Below are 26,236 nucleotides of genomic sequence, written 5' to 3' on the forward strand. Positions count from 1 at the left end.
TAAATTAACAATATATCAAATTAAATGTGTAATCTGTATGGGGTTAGTCGTGGTGACACACCCACATGCCCAAGAATTATCACCCAATTCTGATGATAATTCCTGTGGAACCCTTAAGTCGTTTGTCATTAATTAGGTTTTCCAGTCTGCACATTTTGATCTCATGAGCCCTGTTTGAAGCCACAGCAGGCAGCAATTTTCCATCAAAAAAAGAGACTCTGATAAACCGGCTTTAGACTACCCATCCATCACCGTACATCTAGCAAAACAAAGTTAACAACTAGCTGATAAACATAGTGGAGCGTTTAGCAGCTGCAAGGCCAGATATTTTTCTTGGGATTGGAGAAGCCCAAACAGTAGTAAAAGAAGAGTGAATTTTGGGCTTAACTTAATCAGGTTGCCCTAGGCAAGACAAATTCATGGTAAAGTTTTCTGTGTTTGGAGCATGTGTAAATAGATGACTATATGCTACCAAAAATAAATGAATGTAGCTTTAGGTTTTGTTTGATAGATTTCAGGTCGCTGAAAAACCTAAAACCTAAAAATGAAAACATTCAACCAAAATAAATTTTGCATGATGTTCTGCCATTACAACATAATATATAACAAAAATAAGTGTTGCTGTGGAAAAACATATTGCCATCTGTCCATTGCTTCCTGGGTATTGTGACATGCTGCTTCACCGCTCGTTTCCTGGATTCACTTTGTTTGTAACACAACAATAATTCCAGCACGTAAATCACTTGGATCATCTAAAAGAAAACTGGAACCAACTCATATTATCCCCTTTTGACACCATCTGAGGCAACAAACACTCTCAGAAGGAAACCATCAGTATGTTTTTAGAGGGTGTGATGGAGTAAGGCAGAGGATCTACTAAGCAATGGCTGGAACTCATTTGGATTTACTCTGTTTCAGTATTCACTGTCTGACACAGGACACTGACCTCTTCCTCTCTATTCATCTTCAACATTTCACCTTGTGTTATGTCTTCACCTCCATTTCTCTTTGTCTCCTCAATCACACTAATTCACCATCCCTGCCACTGGATGTGTGTGCAGGTGTCTCACCATAACAGGGGAGGATATAACAAGTTACATTTATTCTTATTAATGTCACAAAGGCATTTGTTCACAATCAGTAATTTAACTCATACTTAAGTATTTTTCAACTCAACTATTTTACTTCTCTATTTTTAAAGTCGAAATCATTACAAAGGAAAAACAGAAGTCACATGATGAAGTTCTGATTAATTGTGCAGCTGCAGCTGAGGAGAAGCTGCTGATTTGATGCACCACCCGCTGACCACAGCAAGTGTCCCAAAACAAACACGCCTGTCATTTTGTGTGACCAACAGGTTCATGCAGGGGCTGGCTAAATGCAAAATGCTTAAATACTGATGGTGGATCCAACTTTCTGCTGTCTTTGATAATCCCTGCTGTGACTGCAGAGCTCATACATCTCAGTGAAAACTTGGAGGAGCTCCGTGAGACAGAGAGGCTGAGTGGCCTGGTTATATTTTGCATTGAGAATGAACAGGCAGAGAATTTGGATTTAGAGCAGATAGTGAAGGACTTTTCACAAAAAAGATCCACAAAACCTGCAGAGTGACGTTCAGACTGGTGTGTGCAACAAATGACCGTTGATGATTGTTGTTTATGTTGTTTATACATTTTTCTGCAGATCTATTCTGCTGTCAATTCCATAAGAAGTGGCGGCTTTGATTTATGTAGGTTCATAACATAAACAAGTGCAATAAACAGGTAATTCTACTTTGGTGAAAATTTTGTACAGCACAGTAACAGTACTAGTACTTTGATTTAGTACAGTTTTCCACAACTCTTTCCATCCCTGAACCATGTACACACATTAGAAAAAATTAGTTTCACTCAAGTGTAGCTCATTCAACGTGAGGTAAGCTGGTTGTCTTCATTAGAGCTGAGTTAGTGTTAGGGTACGGTCAAAATAAGCCTCCAGGGCAACAGTACATAAAGATGGACGTAGCCTCTGTAACATCACCCATAGGTTTCTGAAGAGTGGTTTTAAGGCTCAGAGCACGTTGCACCATTGTCGCCATCTTGGCAGTGTATGACTCCTAATTCCCAGCTAATTCAAAAAAGGCAAGGAGGTGAGGCGTATGTTGAGCAGAGATTTCGGTGCATGCCGGTTTTATAACTCTGGCAAACATGCGCTCCTTTTATGTTGTTAGCACAGCTGGGTGTCTTGCTCCAAGGCTAATTCCAGGCTAATCTATTTGCTTGTTAATTAGCTATTTAACATGCTAAGCTAACAAGCCAGGTATGGCGATCACAGATACCTGATAATTAATGATTAATAATTAATGCGAATTAATGCTAACAGATAAATAAAATCATACTAGAATTTTGCTCAGAAACGGGAGAAAATTAAAATCCTCCAGAAGGTACCACCACCACACACGGCCACAAGGTCACGTTCAGAGACAGATAGCCAGCAGCTAAACACAGAGCTGCCAGTCAACTATGACAGCCGCATGTCACTCAAAGGGGCCACACGCTCAGTAATACAGAACTTTAATCCGAAATAAAATTAGCCATATGGACCAAAATCTTTTTTTTTTTTTTTTTTTTTAAAGTTTGGCATTTTAACATGGGAGCATATGGGGATTGTCTCCCTTTTCGAGCCTGCCTCTGGTGGCCGTTCGAGGAACTGCAGATTTTGGTATTTCCATGTTGGTTCCATTTTTCAGCTCAAGAGGTTGCTGCTTTCTCCAGACAAAATTATGAACCGGTGTGCAATGTATGTGGTTATGTTTTTGCTGTAAATCTTTGGTTAAAAACTTAACCAATATTTCTTAATACATAAACAAAGAGAGAAAAAGAAAGGAAAGAAAACAAAGAGAAACGAGTCAAAAGGTATTTTTTTTTGAATAGTCAGTTTGTAGAATGAAATAACTGAAAACAAACTTGGATGAGCAATTTATAGAAAGGTGAAATTCATGCATAGGAAGTCTTTTCAAATACCTCAGTTTTTTTCAGTTTTACGGAAGAAAGACTTCCAGGATGAAGATGAACATGGTTTTGGCAAAGGAAGGTCTGGTTAACTCCTCCTCCGTTAAAGAGAAGCTTTACTTTGGAACGATCTCCTAGTGGATGAGACAACCTCAAACAGGTCTAGTGCTTAGTAGCCCTACAACAGAGCAGAGCTTCCTGCTGAATTTTCTGGAGAATAAAGAGTTGGCAAAACTGGTCACACACTGCAATGTTTCTGTTCATATTACCTGGTAGAATACATGTTGTCTTTTATACATTGATAACAGCTTCTCTGTTTATTACATTCTTTTCTGTGGGATACCTCAAGGCTCTGTTCAAGGCCCGTTACATTTCTCACTGTGGATTCTCCAATATGGCGGTATCGTATGTACATTTCATGATAAAAAAAATTGTCTTTACTCTGATGACAACCATATTCAAATTCAGTCATCTAGATTTGTTAAACTAAATCCATAATAACTTCAAGGATAAGGCTGGCATTATTCTATATCTTTTCATACGCTCAACAAAGCTCATGAGAAGACTAAAACAAACTGTGTTAATCCTTCTCTCAATACTTTCTGACTTCCCCTGTCTTTGGGTGTAAGTATCCTTGACTTTTTTTTTCTCTCCTAAGGCTCAGTAATTTTCTAAAACAGCTGGGTACTGCGATTGCAATAAATCTTACTCAGACAGGAGGAAACTAGGGGTGATTTCCGCCCATGGATTAACATACTTTACTGAGCATTTAGGGTAGTTGGACAGTCTGTTGATGGCAAAATGAACTTTGGTTTATGGTAGTGAAGGAATATGTCACCCAGTGCAACAGTGTGGCACACTGACATGGTTTTACTAGCTCTGGACAACAGCTCAGCTCCATGACACAGACGAATAAGGTGCAGTGTGTCAGGCTTTGGATACACACACAATACTTGTTAGGATCTTTGAATATTGGTCTGGTCTTTTCATGGGATTTGTGCAGAGCAAGAAAAAAACAGAAAATGTCATAAGACTAAATTATATATATAAGAATTAAGTAATATTTACCTAATTCAGTTTTCCTCCATCTGCAACACATTGTCTGAGTAGGTCTATTTTAACACACTCACATGCAGATGTTCAATTCTTGATATTTAAAATGTTCACTTTTGTGGTGAATATGATTACAGCATGCAGTTCAAAATGTTCAAATGGAAAAACATTCATTTGAGGTCTGTAGAGTCTACTGGTCAAACCTTTGGGAGTATATGCCTGTAAAAACCTAACATTTGAAATTCACAGGTACAGTGACCCAGTTTTCCCACTTGGATCAATTAAGTTATTTCTACACCAGACCCCACTGTGATTTCCATTTTTTTTTAACAGATGTGGAATCTTCCTATGATAACTACTGCTGTAGTTTTGAAAAGCAGTGATGAGAGGCCTCCTCCTCCTCTGACTGGACGTTTGACTCTGGTTTGCTGATAAATTGCAGCTCCTATTTGCTCCCCTCTCTGTGGGAAGAGACTATGAATTCACTTCATTAATATTCCACCAGGGAAGATGACACCTTTTATTTAAGGTCTCCCATTCTCTCCCTCTCTCTCTCTCTCTCGCACTCTTCTTCTTTTTTTACACAGGGGAGATTGATTTGAATTTTAATTTGCCAGCACAATGTCACAGCATCTGTTTGTGAAATGAGGTCAAGGAGCTCAAGTTGTTTTACAGGATCAATACTGAGGGATGTAATGTAATAAAGGAAAAATGCTGGACCTTGCCAATGCGCACAGGGCTTCAAATACAGTCTTCCTATGGAAATATTAGTACAGATATCATGTTGATATAACCAAGGTCTTTTCCTCATTTGCCTCTTTTGTCGATGGAAAGCCTCATATCAGCCTCTGCATTTTATTTGGTGAATATGAGGGCAGCCCGTCTGAATGACTGAACCACAGACAGAGAGAATGCAATGGAGGATTTCAAGGAAAACAAGTGTGTGTACCTCCTCCATATTCACCAGGAGAAGGCCAGCCTGTGGGATGTGTCTGTTGTGTGAGTTGTTGATTGAAACAGACATGCTCGGCTAAGCTTCAGAGAGCATCTGGTGGATTCACTTATTACTGACTTCATGAGGCTTTCAACTCCCACTTGACCTGTGGTAACACACACACACACATTTATACACACACACACACACACACACACCTAGGGCAGCTTATGCACACATATACAGTTGTGATAGTGGGTTTAGTCTGTGGCTTTGTCTCTTTTCTCTATCCTGTGACAGTGTGAAGTTGTTGGCACGATCTAATTACGAGGTACTCAGTATCATGTACTTGTCTAGTATGACTACACTTTTTATTGCTTTTAATCTATAGACACAAATTTGCATAGAGTGTTTTTGTGAAGCTGTCTTAAAAAGTTGACATTAATTGTTCAAGCATGTTTTTGAAAGAAATAAAATCATGTACAGCCCAATCATTTCATATAAGCAAGACCTTGACTGTGAGTTGGGATAAACTGCCACAGTAACATACATAGTACTGTACAGTTAACTTAACTGTAGAAAAGTAAGAAAATAAATATAGAGTCCACATTGGATAAAAGTGTCTCAATATTGTAATGTAAAGTTTCTGCAGGGACAGGTTGGCACCATTATATATGTTGTATGTTCAAACGCAGCTATAATGTTTGCAGTCACTGGAGCCAGAGAGGAGAAGACCTTGGGTGATGCTGAAGACACATTGAAGTTATGTAGGAGTTATTGTAGTTTCCAGTTTCTGACTTCTAAATGTAATTCACAAGGACATATAACACATAACAACACAGGAAGTCATTGCGTGACCGATTCTTCAGCCAATTCCAATATATCCAACACTGTGCTTCAAAATACAGAAGAACGGGGTGGCCTGGTAGTCGAATGGTTAGGGCGCGTACCATGTTGAGCGCAAGACGCTCTCAGCAGGCAGTCACCGGTTCGACTCCCGACCGGTCCGACTCTTTCCTGCATGTCATTCCCCTCTCTCTACCCCCCTTTCCTGTCAGTCTCCACTTACCTATAATAAAGGCACAAAAAAAAAAAATACAGAAGTCACACCAGCTACAGCCCTTTGTTATAGGCAATTAAACCTATAACTAATGCATATAGTGCTATACCAACCTGGTCTCAAGTCAGTTCATGTCAAAGTTTACAAAATGTAATCTACTGGTTTCATGAACCTGGGCGCCATTGTCCATTTTTTTTTGTTACAGTCAGCACCACTTTTAGTTTTTGAAATGGTAAAGGAATTTAATGTTGTGATTCTTGTACATTTAAAGGAATTTTCCATATTTTTGTGACAGAAACAACACTTTAATGGATATGCTCAAGCACTCACAGCAGCTGGTTAAGGTATTTCTTCTACTTTAAAAGAGAAAAAGTTCACAGTGGCTTCATGTGTTGAATTATATTTAACCAAAACCACAATGTTTTGCTAAACTTCACTAAAAGGCTTTTATTTCCTAAACCACACACACTGAACTCTGGATGTGAACACTCACCTATGGCGCTTTCTACACCCACCATCCATCATATCCTGCCTCCTGTTGACTTTGCAGTTGCTAATGAATGTACCACTTAATTCATTGAAAGAATAGGTTAATATTTTCATGCTAGGTGTCACAAAAAAAGAAGAAAAGAAAAAAAAAAACATGGGCAATTTGTGTCTAAGTACACACAATCAACATATTCAGTTTTGTGTTTCTGGAGATGAGAATGTGTTGGCTACATTGTCAATGTAGAATATTTGTAATCCTCACTCACCAACTCCATCACAATTGTCTTGAGTTTTCCTCTCGCAGCGCTCACAGGTAGTAGCAGTAAACAAGGAGATCTTTCCAGTCTCTATCATCTGCCCAGTATGAGGTGGGATGAGCCAGCAGCCATCACTAGAGCAGATCGTGATAGAATGAGAAACCTGTCAATCAGGCCCACACCCCCGAACAAACGTCTTTCTCAAGGTGAAGTCAGACTGGAACCAATTCATCACTACCTATTCATTTTAGTGAAGAACAGGCAGATTCATTTTTAGTAAATTGATCCCTCTTTGCTTGCTTCCTGCAGAGTCCAATGTACTGAACTTTGAGGAAGGCATGGTGCTTTAATGCCCAGCCAGTTTGAGAGAAATAACACAAGCAGCAGAGTTGGAGGGATGCTGCCTGGCAGCAGTAAGTGACAGTGACAGAGGTCAATGACAAGAAAGTATTTGATAAGAAGCTGTATAATGTATGACTTTGTGGATTGCTCTTGTTTGCCCACTAGCTGTTCTCCCCTCCTGCCACGCATACATTGTTTTCTTAGGCTGTGCTGGAAGAGCATGTGCATCCTCTTCAGCCGAGCTGGCTGACTTCCCGCTGACTCCCCACGTGTGAATAGCATGACTTTCGGGTTTTATAGGAATGGCTCAATAATGTTCAAATTCTGATGTTTTCAGGTTAGTGTGTTTATGACACTTCTTGTTTGTGCCAGTGTGCATCATGTGACATGCAGTTCCAACTGTGACCACAGCTCAGTATTGTGTATGGTGGCTTATCTCCTGGAGTCCGTGCTCACAACCATGCTTACAAAACACGCCTTCTTAAAGCCAAAAACCTTGTGAATTGCCTCCAAAACATATACTAGGAAATTATGATTGCTTGTTTAAGAGCCATTCCTTGTTGCCGGCATCTAGAGGCCTTTAGAGGAACTGCACATTCAAGCATTTTGATATTATTCTCAGCATTCAGTTCTGGTAGTTGTATCCTTGACGTTACTCTGTGTTTAACAGGTTTAAGGTGTACAAACCCAGAAATGACAGGATCAGTAAAAAGGAATGCAATGAAATAGAAGATGAGATGATGATGAGATGAAATTAAAGCAGGGTCCTTTAAAGAGCAGATATGGTAAAATAAAACATGCTCATAAAACACTAACACTTTTTTAAGAAACAATCTCATTCTGTCCCAGTCCACTTCTTCCAGTGTCCACACTATTTTATATGTGTTTTAGGTGCTGTTTTGACAGGGGAAACTCAATTGCTTAGTTTGTGAGATGAAGAAAACTTTTCATCTTCAGTTCACAGCAGAGTTCATGTCTCTAGGCTTGGATTGCAATCACTGAGTGATTGTTTGACAAGGATATGATGTGAATAAAATGCACCAGCCTATACTTTTCATCATTGTTAACCACGCTGGAGACTGACCTGGCCAGAGATGGGCCAGGAAATATCTTGGGGGCTATTGTTTGATCTTGACAAGCAATAAACAAAGTCTTCTTGAAGTCCTGATAGCAGCCCCTAGAGGCTACAATCATCATTACACCATTGTTGCAATACAATGTTGGCCATGTGAGCAAAATGCTGATTGTTTTCATACTGTTAGAGCCTCAGTACAGTTAAAAATGGAGATTGTGTCCTGAGGCTCGTGCTCCATGTAACACGAATGTGCTCAGCAATTTCCACATCAGTTTTCTCATGAGTTTAGATGTTTCTTGCATGGATTTTTGGGGGAAAAAAAAAAAAAAAAAAATCAAGTCTTTTGAATAACATTTTGCTTTCCCTTTGTGAAGTTGATTAATATGCAATGGCATGTATTTTAGCCTATAATTTCCTGTTGAAAGTATAAAATGGTGAATTCTTGAATATTAACTTAAAAAACAGTCTTGACAATAATAGTAACCAGCTTTCTATACACAGTTACAAAGAGCAGTGAGTAGGAATCATCCTCTGGGGACCTTAAACATCTATCATCTCAAGTTCTCAGCTATCTGATTCCAAATCCAAAATAGATCCATGGGGGAATTCATTATCTGATTAGTCAACAAGTCAAACTATATTTTCTAATATATTTTGTAATCTATTTTAAGCTAAATACTAAGGGTTTGTGCCCAACCACAGCAGTGGTTAAGGGTTGGTTAGGGCATGGTTAAGGTTAGAATACCTACATCATGATTGTATACCTCTGCCAAACAGTCAAGTTGATCTTTGACCATTTGAATATAAGGGAACTGTACTGTATTTCCATTCATAACAGGAGACAAATATTAACATATAATGAGCATCAGTGTAGTAGAAATATGAACTAGTCACTAATCCCTCTACAATTTATGTGTTAAAACTCCATCCCATACTTTTTCTGACCAGTGCTTCAACTGGCCAATCATTTGTTCCCTTCATCCTCCACTAATCCAACCGTGCACTTTTGCAACCATTCATCTCTTAATCTATCTAGTCCAAGTCTTCCCAGTGCTCTCCCTGCTGGCACTGGTGTCAGGAAGAGTTAACAGTATTCCCTTTGAATGCCACTCAGCCCCATCTTGTGCAGCAGCCATTGAAGATTATGAGGGGCCCTCATTAAAAGATGATGTAAGACCTCTGGAAGGCCAACATCTGAGTTCCCTTCCTCTATATTTCTCTTGTCTTCCCTTCAGACACTCACTCAGTCACACTTTTATGCCGATCCTTCTTTTCATGCTTCCAATAATCTGAAGCCAGAGTATGCTAATGGCACATGGACACTGTTGTATTTTTATTAGGTCTAATGTGAGTGTGATGATAATTTCACAGGCAAGATGAAGTGCCCAACTGCAAGTTACTGCTGGCACGAGATCAGTTCACAAGTCATACAGACAGTGTCATGCTGAATTGGTTCGTTAGCACATTTCTATCAAAATTTCAAACTGTAACTATCAGGTTGTGCAGCATTTCATATCATCCAACTGAGTTGACTCATCACACAAAGTCAGCATCCACATTCAGGAAAGACAATTTTGTTAGCTGCAGACCTTGGCTTCAAGGTCCCCATGACTGCTGGACAGTCAGATCCGGCTCAATATCAACATTATTTGTTTATTCAGTCTCTGTTCACTCCATGAAGTCGTTGTTGTTCCACAGCAGACATTTTAACTTGTCATTGTAGGGATGTCATTATTCATCTCTGGGCTCTCTTGTGCACTCCTCCAGACCTGCCATCCCCTCATGTCTTCTTTCCCTTCACTACACTCACCTGGCTTTCCCTGCATACCTGTTCTCACGCTGCTAATCACCCAGCCCTGACTGGCACACCCACTCACCTGCTTGTCATCTGCAATCAGCCACAGACGAGATACAGTATATACCAGCCCGTTGCTTAAGACTGATTGTGTCGCAGCACTCAATATTACAGCACTTAACTGTAATGCCTGTCTCCTCTACCTGCCCCTTGGTTGTTCCTTCTGTCTATTCTGTTGTCCCGAGCCTGCCCTCAGCTGTGGATGGAAGCTCTAAGTAATAGAGTGCACAAGTGAACATAAATGTCCCCACTGACCTGCTATCTTAAAAATATTGAAATTGCTACTATAATGTGAAAGAGAAATTGTTCCATTTAAATGACTTTATTTTGTCTGTGTAACAGGTAGCAAGGACTGTGTCTCTTAGCTGCTGCCAGAGCCCACACACGGTCTCTATTCGTAATTACTATTGAATCTTCTAAAAAATTGGGAAACAAAAATGGCAAAATAATAATCTAATTGTTATTAGTATTTCTCAGCACTTTTCTAAACCCATTTTGCAAAGTGCTTCACACAAGGCAACAACTTCAAAACAAAGAGATCAAAAAATCTATTTCCAATAGAGCAATAAACCTCTGCCCAGGGATCTGAGGCTATGTACTGGCTCATATTCGACTAAGAGGTCACATGCACAGAGAGAGGCCATGAAGAGCCTTAAAGTGAACAATAAGATATTAAAATCAATTCTAATTATACATACATACTCCCAGTCATACTGGCGGCCAGTGCATTAGGCTAAAACTGGACCAGCAGAGTCTGCAGCTGATGAATAGATTTTTGGCTGAGGCAGATGAAGAGGCAGGTGAAGAGGCTGTTGCGAGGCATGAGGAGATGAAGGCATGTAAAATGTCTTTGAAACATAAAGTAGATTGTATCTTGAGAGTATTTCTAATATGATAAAAACAAGACTAAACTGATTCTGTGCAGCACTGTGCAAAATTAAAGTTACTATCATGAAGACAGTATAAAAGACTGATCTGATACAGCTTATAGTGGCTAAGTATTTACACTAAAAGTTGTGTAACTGAACCAAACTGCAGCAGCACTCTCTCCAAACTCCATAGGCAGCAGGAGTAAGAGTAGTAATATACTGATAAATGTCCTTGTCGTGTTTGACAACTGTCTGGCAATGTAAGAGCAGTAAGTAAGGCTGACATGTTTGGATTATAACTTATTCTGTCAGATTAAGCCAGGCTGCCTGACAAGAACTGTCTTTTGTACAGAAGTCCTGTCAGTAGACCCTGAAGCAACAGGCGACATTAGCAACACATTGAAAAGATCCCCTTCAGGCTGGAAACAAGGAGGAGGCACTTAGGCTACAGCCTGGGCAGTGAATGAACCCACAGGATCAGACAGACAAGGATAGGACATTTGGACAGAGGAGACAATAGTTAGATGAGAACTCCGCGTTGGCAACCACAGAATATTTTTTGGGGGGTTAAAAAGGTTAGAGTGTTTCTCCACATTGTAATATACAGCCCCAAAACAGTGCTTTCTGAAGGGACTGTAGTCCTCCATTGGACTTTGGACTGGGCCGGGGTTTGGAGGCCCTCTCCTGTAGTTGATGGGTTGATGTCTTCCACATATTTGAGAATAGGTTTTCACAGGCCTTTTGCCTGACACCAAACTTTACAAACAATGGACTTGGAGTTAATTTTGTCAGCTACTCCTTATATAAAAAGTCCATGCTAATTTCAGTAATACTTAGTCAACATCATCCTCTTTATTAGCCACCATAAGCTACTGGACATACTGGACCAAAGTAGACAAAACTGAGTGTAAGAAATCGAGCAAAGGTACATTTTATTCCGTAGGAATGTGACTTTTGGAAACAAGAGGGATATGGTGTTTTTGTTTTTTATGAAGTACTGCTCTCTCTTTCAGAAGTATGAGTCCCAAAGGCTTCTAAGGCTTTTTACTTTAATAAAACTGGACATCCTATTTTTACACACTATTAAATTAATTGAAAGCCTAAGCCTTGTTGTCAGTGTGCATTTCCTTATGGTTAACTGTATCTACAATCGTTGTTGGATTGATTTACCCAGGTTTTGAGATACAAATCTCTTCACAATAAAGTTGTTCTTGTTATTACCATCAGGTGTGATGATGTCTGTAACACCTATTACTGCTTGTGTTAATACTTGACGTTGGGAACATCCAGGTCACCAGACCGTCACCGATGCTGTCCAAGTACTTTAGATTTCTGAGGTGAGCATTTGGCTTTCTTGAGATTTCTGCTCTTCCATAATCTTACAAACTGGTGACCTTTTTTAAGATTCATTGTCTGTCAGAATAGGTAGTACTCCTGAGGTCATAAAAGGGTCTGTTTGCTTTTGAATAACTGTCTCTAAAAACTGGAAATATGGAAATGAAGAAACACAAAGAAATTCATCTGAAGGTCTAATAATGTGTAGTCCTGACTCTTTGTCCCTTTTAACTGTATGACATTTTGCTTCAGATTGAACTTAAACAAACTTCAGTGAAATAAATTGTACAGAACTGCAGTGGAAAAAGACCTTGATGACTCAGATATTTTCACAATCATGCTGTGAGACTATTAAACAATCCTGGCTATTAAAGCATCTAATTAACACCGTGAAAAAAAATCTCTTTCACAGTCTGGGTTGCAATCTAGATCTGCAAAAAAGATTTGTAAAATGTGTGTAACTTTTATAATTATATTTGTCACATACTATTGACACTGACTTTTCTTTACCAAAGAAAATGACTTTACCAAGTCATAACCATTATTACTGAAGGGAGTTCATTCTGTTTGTGTCAAGTGGAAATGTCATTTTCTTTTTCTTTTATAGTTTTGAAAAACAAACCAGAGAAAATCAAGTAATTTAGTCCTAAATTAATTTATTACATATTATACACATAGTTTGAAACATCTGGGCAACTGCATCTCTGGATTCTGGGATATTTTGCTCAGTGGATGAAACAGCAATCAGAGGCAATTTGGGGTTCAGTACCTTGCCCACTTTGACTGGAGGAGCCGGGATCAAACTACCGACCTTCTGTTTACTGGACGACCCACTCTACCTTCTGAGCCATGATAGCATGATAAAACATTATGCCATGTTTCCGTTTATGTTTCAGACTTGCATACCCTGGAGGTCAGTACAAACTCTCCAGTGGTGTTGTAACCTCAATCAATGAGTTTTTGGTTTTTTTTCCCCCAACTTATTAACACTACTAAAATATAAGTATAAATTTTATAACATAAGTATATTACAGTATAGTATAAGCATATTACACTTGATAGATATTACACTACATAAATATAAGTACTCATAATCAACAGAGTTTTTATGTGATTGTGCTGTTGCTTCTGTCAAAGTGATACGTTTTTGAGATAATGAGACAATTCCAGTCAGAAATCTGTAAATTCTAGTTAAATACTACTACAGAGCAGAACAAAGTATTTTTGTTAAAATAAGTTATGTTTGTCATACATTAAATTAGTTCATATGATTTTCCTTCATCTGTTGCGTACCTTGGTTGCACTTTTAAGAATCATGTTAAATTGTTGAGATGTAGAGCTTCATGAAAGTTACTGTATGTTTTCACCATGGTTACGTGACTGACAGCACCCCAATCTGAAATGATTACCTCCAAAGTGGTGGTACCTCCAAAGTGGTGGTGAGTCTGTTGCACACAAATGGTCAACATAAACACGCAGCTCACCCTTTGTGCAACTACATTCTTCCAAGGAAAGACAGTAAATCAGCTTTTGTGGATATCCATTATTATGTAAAAATCATCAAAACAGATGTTACTTGTTGAAATAAAAATATTAAAAATACAGATCTGCAGTAGAGAGCAGAGGATGACAGTGCAGCAGCAGTGTGAGTAAACGCCGCAGCTAAGAAACAAGTGAAAAGAGCTGAGGAGGCATTTGGACTGTGGCTTCATTGTCCTCTGTCTACGAACTGAACAAAATGATATTACCTGATACAATCCTTTTTATTCATAACACTGCCAACAAACCATGATGCTAACATCAAAGGTGTATTATATATTTTGCTTGCATGTGGTAGTTGCCTGCGCTGCACTGCCTCTCAGCAGCCTTTGTGTATTCCCTGTTGTATTTGTTTTGTTACTTGGGAATACATTACATATTCACATTTCTGCGGCAAGAGAATCCTTTGAATATTAGCAAGGCAAGGAGCTGTCTGACTTGATCAAATATTGCCCTGCAGTCGTTTCTTTATACAAGCCAGGGTTTTATTTCTGATTCACTCTATGCTTTTTCAAGAAAGGAGCAGAAAGAGAATATGTTCTGTATGCGTGTGTGTATGTGGAAAAAGTGAGTGTTTGCAAAGCATGTTTTTACTTGAGGGTGAAAATGGAGACCCAGAAAATCTTTCATCTGACTAATGCATAATTAATGTCCAGTGTGTTTGCAGTAATTATGATACTGTATATGTGCCATGCCTGAAAAATGCCCATTTGTCTCTCAGGCTGGAGTCTGCTGGGTCAAACATTTGTGTTTTTCCAACCACTGAAGAAGGGCCTTATTTTGAGAACTGTCAATTTTTTATCAGTCAGATGAAGTTGCAAAATTTTACTGTTGCATCTCACTGTTGCTCATTGGTTACGGAGCTGCCAAAAAGCATTTGGCCAGTGTGATTCTTATACATATAAGCAAGTGCCATCAGAGATAAGAAACTTGACTATTCTCTCTGCAGAAAGTGAAAAAGGACAGAACAGAGACTGAAAAAGGAGCCTGGAATCAATTATAATTCATCAGCAAAGATAATAAAGATCAAGTTGACATTTGCAAGTAGAGCTATGGTTATTAAGAGTAAGGTAACTCTACATCTGCTGTTTTGAGTTAGTAAATTAAATGTACAGTTGATATCTTTGTCTTTTTTCCAGAGAAAATAAAGTGGTGCTGCCCTTTAGACCAATAAAAAAAATCAGTGAAAAATCTATAAAGTTGCCTTGTACTGTAGGCCCCTTAAGTAAGAGGCAAAAATCATGTTCACTCCAAATATGAATTATGTATGTAACTGCAGTGCTATGAATTCTGGATGACCATCAGATTTGTTAATTAGGCTGTTAATGTAGCTGAATCGTGTCCGTGTTGTCAGGGAGAAGGTAGAGGGTTGCTGAAGAAACTGTCCACTTTTGCCAACTGTGCAAAGTGGGAAACTTCCCCGATGCCATGGAAGCTCCAGTCAGAAGATTGGTTTGTGCTAATTCATTAGAAAATGTGATTGTATCACTAAAGCTCTATACACCACATGATAATGGCCTCAAAGGGGGTCCAGCCTTCTGCATTTCATCAATCACGTCTAACTTAACTCATGCTACTATGCTGTCATTGTAGACAAGCTACTATTACCTAATCCTCACAGTGTGTAGATCTGGTTTAAAACGCTTTGGACTCTTTGCATGGTAAGTTTTTTTCTTTTGTTTTGTCTTTTTTTGTTGTTTTTGCATTTGCCCTTGATTTGACAGTGACTGTGTGTGTGTGTGTGAGGGTGGGGCAGACATGGCCATCAAATGTGGTGTGGCACAAAGGACCCCAGCCAGAATGGAACCAGGGACGTTTGTTTTATACTCCTAACGTGTTTAATTAAATTACCTCACAGGGGCCCAGGTGGTACTCTATCAAGAACTGTACACACTGCACAGAGAGCATGACAAGTAGGGGATGTAATGGAGGCCCAGAGAACCTCTCCATAGGAGTACCTGAGTTTGAATGCTTTTGCTTAAGTGAGGGGGGCATGTTCAATTTAGAATAGAAAAGTTGCTCTTTAACCAAACAAATGTAATTTGTGACCAGTGTGAACAATTACATTAACAAGTCTGAAACAGAAATAATCCACAATAGGAACAAACAATGCTGGCATGTCATTTCTTCCTGAGCATGAAATATATCATCAGACTCAGGTGTGAATGGAGCTGCCTGTAGAGAACAATGCACCGTGCAGCACGTCTCCGTTTTAATTCACCTGAAGACGAAGATAAATGAAAACTTTAAATATCACAGTACATTCCAGACACTATGTCTGGAACAGTCAGTGGAGAAGGGCCCTTCAGAATATTAACGTCCCATATTCATCCACGTGGTCACAGCAGTACTTTTGTTTCATGTATCCGGCTCTGACCATTGATCATTGACCATTTAGCACAGGGTGTGTTGGACATATATTGTGCACATACATGCACTTCTCCACAGGTGTGTTGAATTAAATGCATCAAGCCAGTAGAGAACTTACGAAGCAGGGGGTCATTGGTTCCTGGTGCTCTGGCCTGTGTGTTATTTATGCAACCTCTATAGACTCCCTCTCCCATTATATCCAGGCAAGTGTGATGCTCACTGCAGGGTTTCCATCAATTAACCAAGGTCAACACATGACAATCTGATTTTGAAGAAATCGGTTATTCCTGTAGTCCTTCAGCATGGAACAGCACAAGGCTACTGATGAGGCTGACGTTGAACACACAGAGAACATGCTTGTACTCATCTGCCTGCCCTTTTTTTTAAATGATGGATCTCAGCAGCATTTGACCAAATGACTGGGCAGAACGGGTCCTTGAAATTGCAATCCTCGCACCCATCATGGAAACAATTTGATGAATCATTCATTAATGCTGCACAAATCATATGTGATTCTGTCTGAGCTCTACTCACATTGGTAAAGCACATAACAAAGTTGAGTCATCCATGTATGACTCCCACTACATCTGCATTTGGATGAATGTAGATTACAGTAAATGTTTAGACACATGATCTCTGAGCATTATGTTTTATTTGTTGATATTTAATAAATTCAAAGCAGATATTTTATATGGACACACTACCATGTGTTTTGCCTCTATATGGACGTAGTGTCTCAGAAGTCAACCCTTGGATGTATAAAACTAGAAGAAAAACATTCAGACATGTTGTTTTATTTTTATTTATAAATAAATAGATAAATAATTAGATAAATGATGAGACCAGTCATGCAGCAGAAGAAAAGGAAACTGCATCAGGCCTACATACATAAAAGAACCTTCAGATATCAAAAATGTATTGTGACAGTTTTAAGCTCTATATGCCTCTTCAGTGGCAGCAGCCAGGGCGGAAGGCATTATGTTTTCAGGTTGTCCGTCCATCCATCCATCCATACATGTGTCCATCTGTCCCATTCTTATGAAGGTGATATCTCAGCAACACTTTGAGGGAATTTATACAGTTTAAACTGAATATATGGTTTTGGCCTTGTGAATGCTGTGATGGAAATTCTTTTGAGCTGATGAAGACATGATAACCAGGAGTTCAGATGTCTCAGGCAGTAGTATTTATATTGTAAGCTTGGCCGTGGAGAAAATGATGAGCTGTACACAGTCAGCATGTGAACCATAGTAGTGCCACACCAATTTCTAAAAAGTATATATTTCCAGATCTCACACAGTTGCAACATTTACCAAACCTTACTCCAAATAAGGCTAAACTATAGTCTAAACATTCCTGTGTGAAGATGCTATTGAACACCAAAATCCACACTGTCACATGTTCTTACCTAATTAATATTACATGTGTCTTGTCCTTTCACTTACTTAGCTCATCCTTGACACTAACTAAACTTCTAAGTTTATGCTTTCCTTCTACCTCCTTATCTAAAAGACCTTGGGTATCCCAGCTATGGTGGATAACAGTGGCTCCATCTAGAACACAAACAGTTGCGATAGAAGCCAAACAGTGAAATGTAAAGGTTGTTATGGCCTGAACTCTCAGAGAGTGAGTGAGGCCTAGGAAAACAAGAGGAACACTGAAAGTGAAGAAAATTTTCTTCACAAACGCAATATTTCAGGAACACTTCAAGGGAATCCCCTCACATTAAGCACAAATGCCCACTGGGACTTACAGATGAAGGTCAAAAGGTCAAGGTCAGCGTGACCTCACAAAACACTTTTTAGCCATGACTCAAGACTTCACATAGCAGTTATGACAAAATTTCACACAAATGTTACCATTTTATATGATTCTGGGATGTAATCTGCAACTAGTCTAAGTGGCAGAGGCATGCAACCACAAGGTTGCATTTTTGATCATAAAGCAGGTCTAGGTTCTATATTAAAACTGTTATAGTATCAAAGCCTCAGTCCACAGAGAAATGCACACAGCCTGTATTCAGAAACTGAGCCTTAAAATGAGCCATCAGGACTTCTGTAACTTTGTGATGTCACAACAAAGCAGTCACTGCTCTCAGCCATGCCCCAAACTCACACCATGCGGACACCATCCTTGAAGATTTGGTTTCTTTTTGTGTTTACCTGAAAACTGCTTTTTTTTTTTTTTTTTTATTTGATCACTCAAAAACAGTCAGCCAATCAGTCAGCCAATCAGAAGAGAGGCTCAGAGTCTCTCTTCTGATTGGCTCACTGACCTGTTGTTGCTAGAGCTCCAGAGAGAAGCCTCAGAGAGGACATGTGAAAGTACAGTGGGATGGTTATTGGTACTTAAAACCATAAATATATCTTCTTATGGATGTCAACACTTCAAATAAAACACAGGAAAAGTGTAAAATATGGGACCTTTAAGTTTGCTTAGTCAAACCTACAAAGGAGCCAGGACTAGAAGGGGGGAAAAAAGCCTCCAAAGATAATTTTTCACTTTACAACAATGAAAGAAAATTCAAATGACAAAGAAAGACACACTGTTTATTAAAGGTTTTGTATTTAAATAATATTAACTGTGTAAGTGATTATGTTTGTAATTTGCAACAACCAGCAGCAGTGGCCAACAATTCATAATTTGCAGAAAAGAAAGGAAAACCAAAAGAGCCCAAAACTAAATCCCATGAACCGTATAATTCATCAGTGTCATTTATGCAAAAAAAGCAACAATTTCTCTTTAAAAATGAGAAAAATAACAAAGATTTAATTACCTGTGTTACTGCTTCTTGGAGCAGAGCTGTAACACTGGTGGTTGGACCCATGGTCACAAGGTCAGCCCTCAACCACAGTGACCAACCCACAGGTGATGAACTTTGAGTGGAAGGGGCAGGGGCTGAGCTGTGGTTCACTGCATCTGCCATGTGCTGATGTGACAGATGATGCTCACCTGGAGAGCTGCCAGTTCCATCTGCAACCTGTCCAAGCTGAAGCACTGGACATCCAAGAAATCTTGCTCGCCTGGCCTCCAGGTCACACCATGACCACCCCTGCCCTTTAGTGCTGTGACAACATGTGACAGTGTTCCCTTCTGCTCAACAACAAATTCCTTTCCTACCTAGATATGGCTTCCAAAGAGACCAACAAGAATATCTGGTTTAGCTTTGGAAGAGATTTTTAAACTGAATTAATTGGAGCAAGAGAGCAGATGAGTTTCTTTACCAGCGCTACCGCTGTCTGGTGCCTGGCTGGAAGCTGCCAGACACCTGCCTGTGAGGTCCCCTTCCAACCTGCTTGTGGAAGAGGCTCAAGCTTACCTCCCACAGGTGAAGTCATTCTTTACTTAAATACCTCATTGTTCCCTATAATGATGAAGATTTTTGCTAATTTATTAAAAATGCAAAAACTGAAATAGCACTTTGACATAAGTATTTGGACACTTCGCTATGATAATTGAAATTTAGCTCAGGTTCCTCCTATTTCTGTTGACAATCTTAATGTTTCTACACCATGATTAGAGTCCACCTGTGGTAAATTCAACTGAATGGACATGATTTGGAAAGGCACAAACCTGTCTATATAAGGTCTTAGCTGGTAATGCATATCTCATCTGATCTCAGATATACAGCTCATAGCTCAGTGATGAAGGCTGAAGGTTCCCAAAAGCACAGTATCATGTCTGGTTTCCTTAGAATTGAGGCCAAACAGTTCAATCTTAGTTTTATCAAACCAAACAATCTAGTTTCTCACAGTCTGAGAGTCCTTTAGCTTTCCATGTGTTTTTCACTGAGGAGAGGTTTCATCTGGTCACTCTGCCATAGATCCCAGATCATTGGAGTGCTGCAGTGATGGTTTTCCTTCTGGAAGTTTCTCCCATCAGCCTGAGTGACCAGCGGCTTCTAGATCACCTCTCTAACCAAGGTCCTTCTCCCCCAGTTTCTCAGTTTGGCTAGGGGACCAACTCTTTGTAGAGTCCTGGTTGTTCCATTTAAGATTGATGGAGGCCACTGTGCTCTTGGGAACCAGAAATGCTTATGTAGCCTTCCCCAGATCTGAGCCTGGACACAATCCTGTCTCTTAGCTCTGCAGGCAGCTCCTTTACCTCATGAGTTGGTTTTTGCTCTGATATGTATTACCAGCTGTGAGACCTTACATAGACAGCTGTGTGTATTTCCAAATCATGTCCAATCAATAGAATTTACCACAGGTGGACTACAGTCAAGGTGTAGAAACATTTCAGAGATGATCAAGAGAAATAGAGGGAACCTGATCTAAATTTCAATACTTAAGTTTTCTTTTTAATAAAAATTCTGTTTTCACTTTGTCATTATGGGGTGTTAAGCATAGATTGATTAGGGAAAATGCCTTTTTTTTTTTTTTTTAGTATAAGGCTGCAACCTAGCAAAGATTAAAAAGGGGGGGGGGGCTGAAAACTTTCTGAATATGCTGTGTGTTTGTATTCAAAGTAAGTGAAATGCATTTTCAGTGTGGGTCAGTCCTCGCCCAACTTTGCCTTGTCGCTAATTTTGTTAGTAACTTTCACAGACAGAATCTCTCAGCCCAGGAGTATCCACTCCAATGCCAAGGACTGAAGAGTGTCCAATTGAGTAGCCTCAAGAATACATCTACGGCTTTTGCCAGTGACATAGTTCTGCCGGCCTCGTCAAACTGAGCCCTCCAGTGCGCATAGGGGTGGTGTGATCTGCCTTGGAAACAATTTCTCTTTAGATGGTGTTTCTATTTGTCCTTAGAGACAGGGCAAAGAGTTCCATGGGGCTCAGAGCAGACTTGCAGCATGTTAGCATCTTAGCATTGAACAGAAGATCTATGAGGCATGGCCAAGGTCCAAACGCTGAGCTTGCTTGGGAGGTTCAAGGGCACGCTCCTCTAATAAATTTTGATTTCCGTGATCTACATATATGCATTTTAATATGTTTGGAGGCAAACATTGGATAACAATAGCCTTAAAACCACATCAGTGGAAATGATAGAAAATTGTCTCAAACAGTATATAAATGTAAGCAAAATGTGTTTTACAGAACAATCTTTGATACAATAAAACTATATTATGACACTATGAATATGCTAGGTCCACACTGTTGAAAAATAAACACAGGGTGAATTAATATTCATGTACTAAGCGTTACCACCTAGCGTAGGTTGGTTACAATGAAAATACCTCATTTTACATGGATTTCAGTGCTTTACATGAACTGAAATGACAGAAAAGCATCTCAACTTTCATTAAAAATGTATCAGCCTGATGTTGGATGGATGCAGTTCATGTTAGCTTGGTAGTTGATTCACTAAGGTAGAATTAAGATGGCATCACGATGGATGGCCATTGTTGAACATAGCTCAACCGCACAGGAGCTATTGTTCACATGACGCCTGGGGATGGAAGACACCGAAACTGCAAACATTCCACTTGTGAAATTCTCTAGTTGCCTGTATCACACTTCAGTGGGTTCAGCTGCCTGTCCACATTGTTGACATAATCAAAGAACCACCATGTTGAATAAAAATGTTTTGTAGTTACAAGATCTTTCACTGTCACACACACACACACACACACATATGCAGTGAAGCAGGTGATCAGATGAGGAAGTCAGTGATCTTGGAATTGTACAGCATCTTTGCAGCACCAAAGTCATTTTAGGTTTTATTATAAACACCTCAGAATGAATACAGAGGTCCAGACCTCAGTGACCTCTGTGGTCAGTACGCCACGTACAGTACAAAGCCACGCTTTGAGGTATTAGGGAGAGTTTAATACAGAGCATAGAATAGTTGTCAGTAATGAAGATATGAACTTGTTTTATGACCAACAATAATAACAGACATGAAGAAGCTGAAGAGTCAGCCTGAATATAGTTATTCCAACCCTGTCTCAAAGAAATGACACTTATATACAACTAATATCCAACAGAAAATACAGTTTGAGGGACAGACAGAAATGAATAATTCATGTCCAAACATTATGGTGGGAATTGCACAGGCGATCTCTTAATATGAAGACCCCGACCCTGTATGGATAAGTGGTGTAGATAATGAATGATTGAATATCTGATATTGTAAAGACACTGGGTGCAAAGAATAAATATTGAATCATATCCTTTCATAGATTTGTAGGAACTCAGTACACAACACAGTATTTCCCAGTACATTCCTTCCCTAAAAGTTTTTTTTCAGACCGAAACCATTCAAAATATATTATGTCTCATTTGTGTACAGTAAGTCCATTTGCTTCTAGATAAATTAATTGCTTTACTAATTGTATTTCCCCTCCCAGCTCCAAAAGTTGTTTGTTTTCCCCTGTCGTCTGATTGTACTTGTAACGCTGCGTGGGTGATCCCATGTCAACTGAGCCATGTATTTATATTTGCGTGAGCCAAGGGATGGCCTCATTAATAAAACATTTCCTAGTGAACTTAAAAGGCACTTGGGCACTGTGGAAGCTACTGGAAATAAATGTATGTCATACAAGTAGGCACTTGACTACATATTGGGTTGAATCCTGTGTATCAGAGGTTGAAGTGTGAGGTGTGCCTCCCCTGGGGGAGGCGAAGCGGGGGGGAAATAAACTAGAAAAAATAACTGTACACGTGTGGTTAGCTAAACTGAGAGGAGACAGAATGTGGGGCGAACAGAAAACAGGAAGTATTATCTACATTTATTCCTTTCTACACCGCATCCCTGCATCAACTGTCTATGCAACAGACTCGTTGTTCCCACTATGGTAGGGGTGAGCTAAGTAAGGAGCAAAATCAGTGTTTTGCAGAGATCATATAAGGATTTGTGACAATGATATGAAAAGCAGCACTGTGAATGTGGTGAAGCTAAGCCTCAGTTCAGTCAGGGAGACTATCTTTATGCCTCTTTCATTTACAACTCTTTCTCTCTCCCACACTCCCACCCCACTTCTTGTAATCAGCTGACTTCAGGTGTCTGGTAACGAATCAGATTTCGCCATGATCTCAGCCAGCTATTAAAATCTGATCTCCCCTCTTCTGCCGTCACCTGTCATTTCACCACATATTTCTGCAACCCTCCTCCACCTCAGTCACCTCCGGTCTTCACATCCGGTGTGAATTGCAGTGATCCTCCAGTGTTTATGTCCAGTGCCAGGTTGAGTCCTCTCCTCACTTACATCCAGATTACCAGTTTTCCCCACTTTCCGTCACCACCAGCAGCAGTCTCTAGACATCAGGAGGTTTCCTATACTTCACACAGCCTCACTTCCTTTTCACAAATGATGACATCATGATAGGGTCAAATCGCCAGATAAAGCTCATATCTCTCACTTTTCCTCAATTATTTTGCACATGCCATTAAAAGTTTATTTGTCAACTCTGGATGTACATCCAACCTAAAAACACCTTGGTTATCTGAGAGGAAGAGGAGGAAACACCTGTGTACACTAGCATCAGTTGCACTTGGGTCAGCCTGCTATCTCTTTGATTGGGATGAATAGCAAATAGACTGTCCCTATAAATGAACACTGAGTCATAATTACGTTAAACTAACTTTATAATAATTATGGAGAACAAAAGTACCATCCTACTCACACCTAAATGGTGTCACTTACTCGGTGCAGACCTCCTCATTATGTTCAAATTTGTCAGTCAAGTCTGAAGCAAAGGAAGGAACACTAGTCTCATTTGTTTTAATTAATTCATGGAAGAACTTGATTATTACACTTGCTTATTGACATTGATATGGTTGATAGAACTGGTGGAATTATACTCCTTAAATGAAGGTCGATGCTGATGTTTTACTTGCAGTGACTGTTTCTTTTCTTGGATGATCTCTTTTCATAGTTTTGTGAAGGCACTGTGGATGGAGAATATCATCCATGTCCTCACATCTGGCCACAGGCTCCAAATATACTATCACCCTGAAAGAACCCAGGCTGAATGCAGTCAGAGCAGGCGATCTACACAGAATAATGTTTGAGCCCCTCTACTTTTCTCCATCTCTGTTCTTCCCCTTTTCCTCTCACTTCCCATCTACAACTGCAGGCCTCTAACTCAGCCTATTTAAAGACAACTATAATATTTCTCTCCCACATTAGGGGTTTGTGCCGCGGATGGGTGACCATGATGTGGAGTCTTGTTAGTACCTGACCCTCGGGGGGTCTTGCACAGGTGGAAAGCCATCAACATGAATCTGTGGCGACAACAGCGAGCATATAGCTGCGCGCCTGCTTTCAATTTGCATCTGCTCCCTGTTACTCTCTAGCCTGAGAACATAATGAGCACAAACAACTCAGAGGAAAATGAGATAAATGAGGGCTATAATTGTGTTTGGAATTGCAATTACTGTCATCACAGTCTTTTGTCGCAGGGATTTAGTGTATCCAGATGTGCAAATGGGAAAGACTGCCATTGTTTGAGTGGACCAGATCAACCCTACTCTCAGCTTCCAGTTCTATCGGCTTCTAATTACTGGCTTTAATTGACCGACCACAGCTGTTGCTGAGCAATAAAAAGAAGCATCAGTCTTTACGTTGGTGGGGTTTTTCCTCCAGGTGAATTCTTTGACTGCAAAACCACTGACCAAGACAGGCTAACAGTGGCGGCATGGTTTGCTTATTTACCCATGGTGACAGAAGAAGTAAGTGAAAGTCCTACATTAAAAATTTTAGTTAAGTAAAAGTACCAAAGTATTGCAAATATACTTTAAGCACCAAAGATAAAAAGTATTCATTATGCAGCAAGACCCATTTCAGGATAATGCACGATATTGGATTTATGATTATTGATGCATTCATTTGTACATCGGTTTAAAATATCTCAACCTTTACCAGCAGCAGCACTGATCACTTTACATACAGCTGCGTCCCTTGCAAATTTTTTACAGATCCAACTCAATATTTCAACCATCATTATCATGATTTATGTTTTGATAATATTTGTCTTGTGAATCTGAATCTGAAAAGTAACTAAACTTATGTTTAGTTATGTTTAGTTAAATTTCCATCAGAATAGATTACTGTAATGCTCTACTTTCTGGTCTTCCTAAGAAAAATATAGCTCAACTGCAGTTACTACAAAACTCAGCTGCACGCAGGCTGACGAAGACCAGAAAGAGAGCACACATTACTCCAATTTTAAAATCTCTGCATTGGCTGCCTGTGTCCTTCAGGGTTGATTTTACGGTCCCTTTACTAGTTTACAAAGCTCTCAATGGTCTTAGTCCTACTTATCTGTCAGATTTGCTTCTATCTTATGAGCCCTCAAGAACCCTCAGGTCTTCTGGTAGTGGCCTTTTAATCATCCAAAAGTTAGAACAAAAACCCACGGTGAGGCAGCCTTTCAGTATTATGGCGCACATTTGTGGAACAGCCTGCCTGAAGACCTGAGGGCTGCACAGAATGTTGATACTCTTAAAAGCAAACTTAAGACTAACCTTTTAAATTTAGCTTTTGCTGTTTTATTGTTCATCATCTATGTAAAGCACTTTGTGCTACATGTTATTGTATGAAAAGTGCTATACAAATAAAGTAAGATTGATTGATTGATGTAATGGAGTAAAAAGTACTATATCTGTATTTAAATGTAGTGAAGTCAAAGTATAAAAAAGCATAAAATGGAAATATTCAAGCACCTCAACATTGTACACATTGTAAGTGCAATAATTGAGTAAATGTACCTTAAATTAAAACTTCCTTTAATGTGTTTGTCCCTTTACATAATGTGTACACACTGACCACAAAATCCTCAGATTATGACCCAGAGTTCTTCACTAATTTTACTCATCCAGGTGAGTTTACTCTTAATGACGATGGGTACCACACCTGTAAAAACAGCTGGAGGAACTTCATGTGAACTGATGATTTGACCAAGCTACAAAAATATGCATTTATAAAGCCTGACCCATACTCAAACTAGTAATCAGAGCAATACTGCATCAATTTTCAAATTTCTTTTAGATTTTTAACATAATTTCCAACCAAATGTTTAGTTTGTATTGTCCTGTTAAACAAGTATATGAGCAAAAGACCAAATGAGGAATGTTGGGTTTGAGCTTCAACAATAAACACAGAGCAGGTGGCTGTTTCTTT

This window comes from Trachinotus anak, unplaced genomic scaffold (genome assembly GCF_046630095.1).
Source record: "Trachinotus anak isolate AG129_WGS33_773 ecotype Australia unplaced genomic scaffold, CSIRO_AGI_Tana_v1 ptg000009l, whole genome shotgun sequence".
Classification (NCBI taxonomy): domain Eukaryota; kingdom Metazoa; phylum Chordata; class Actinopteri; order Carangiformes; family Carangidae; genus Trachinotus; species Trachinotus anak.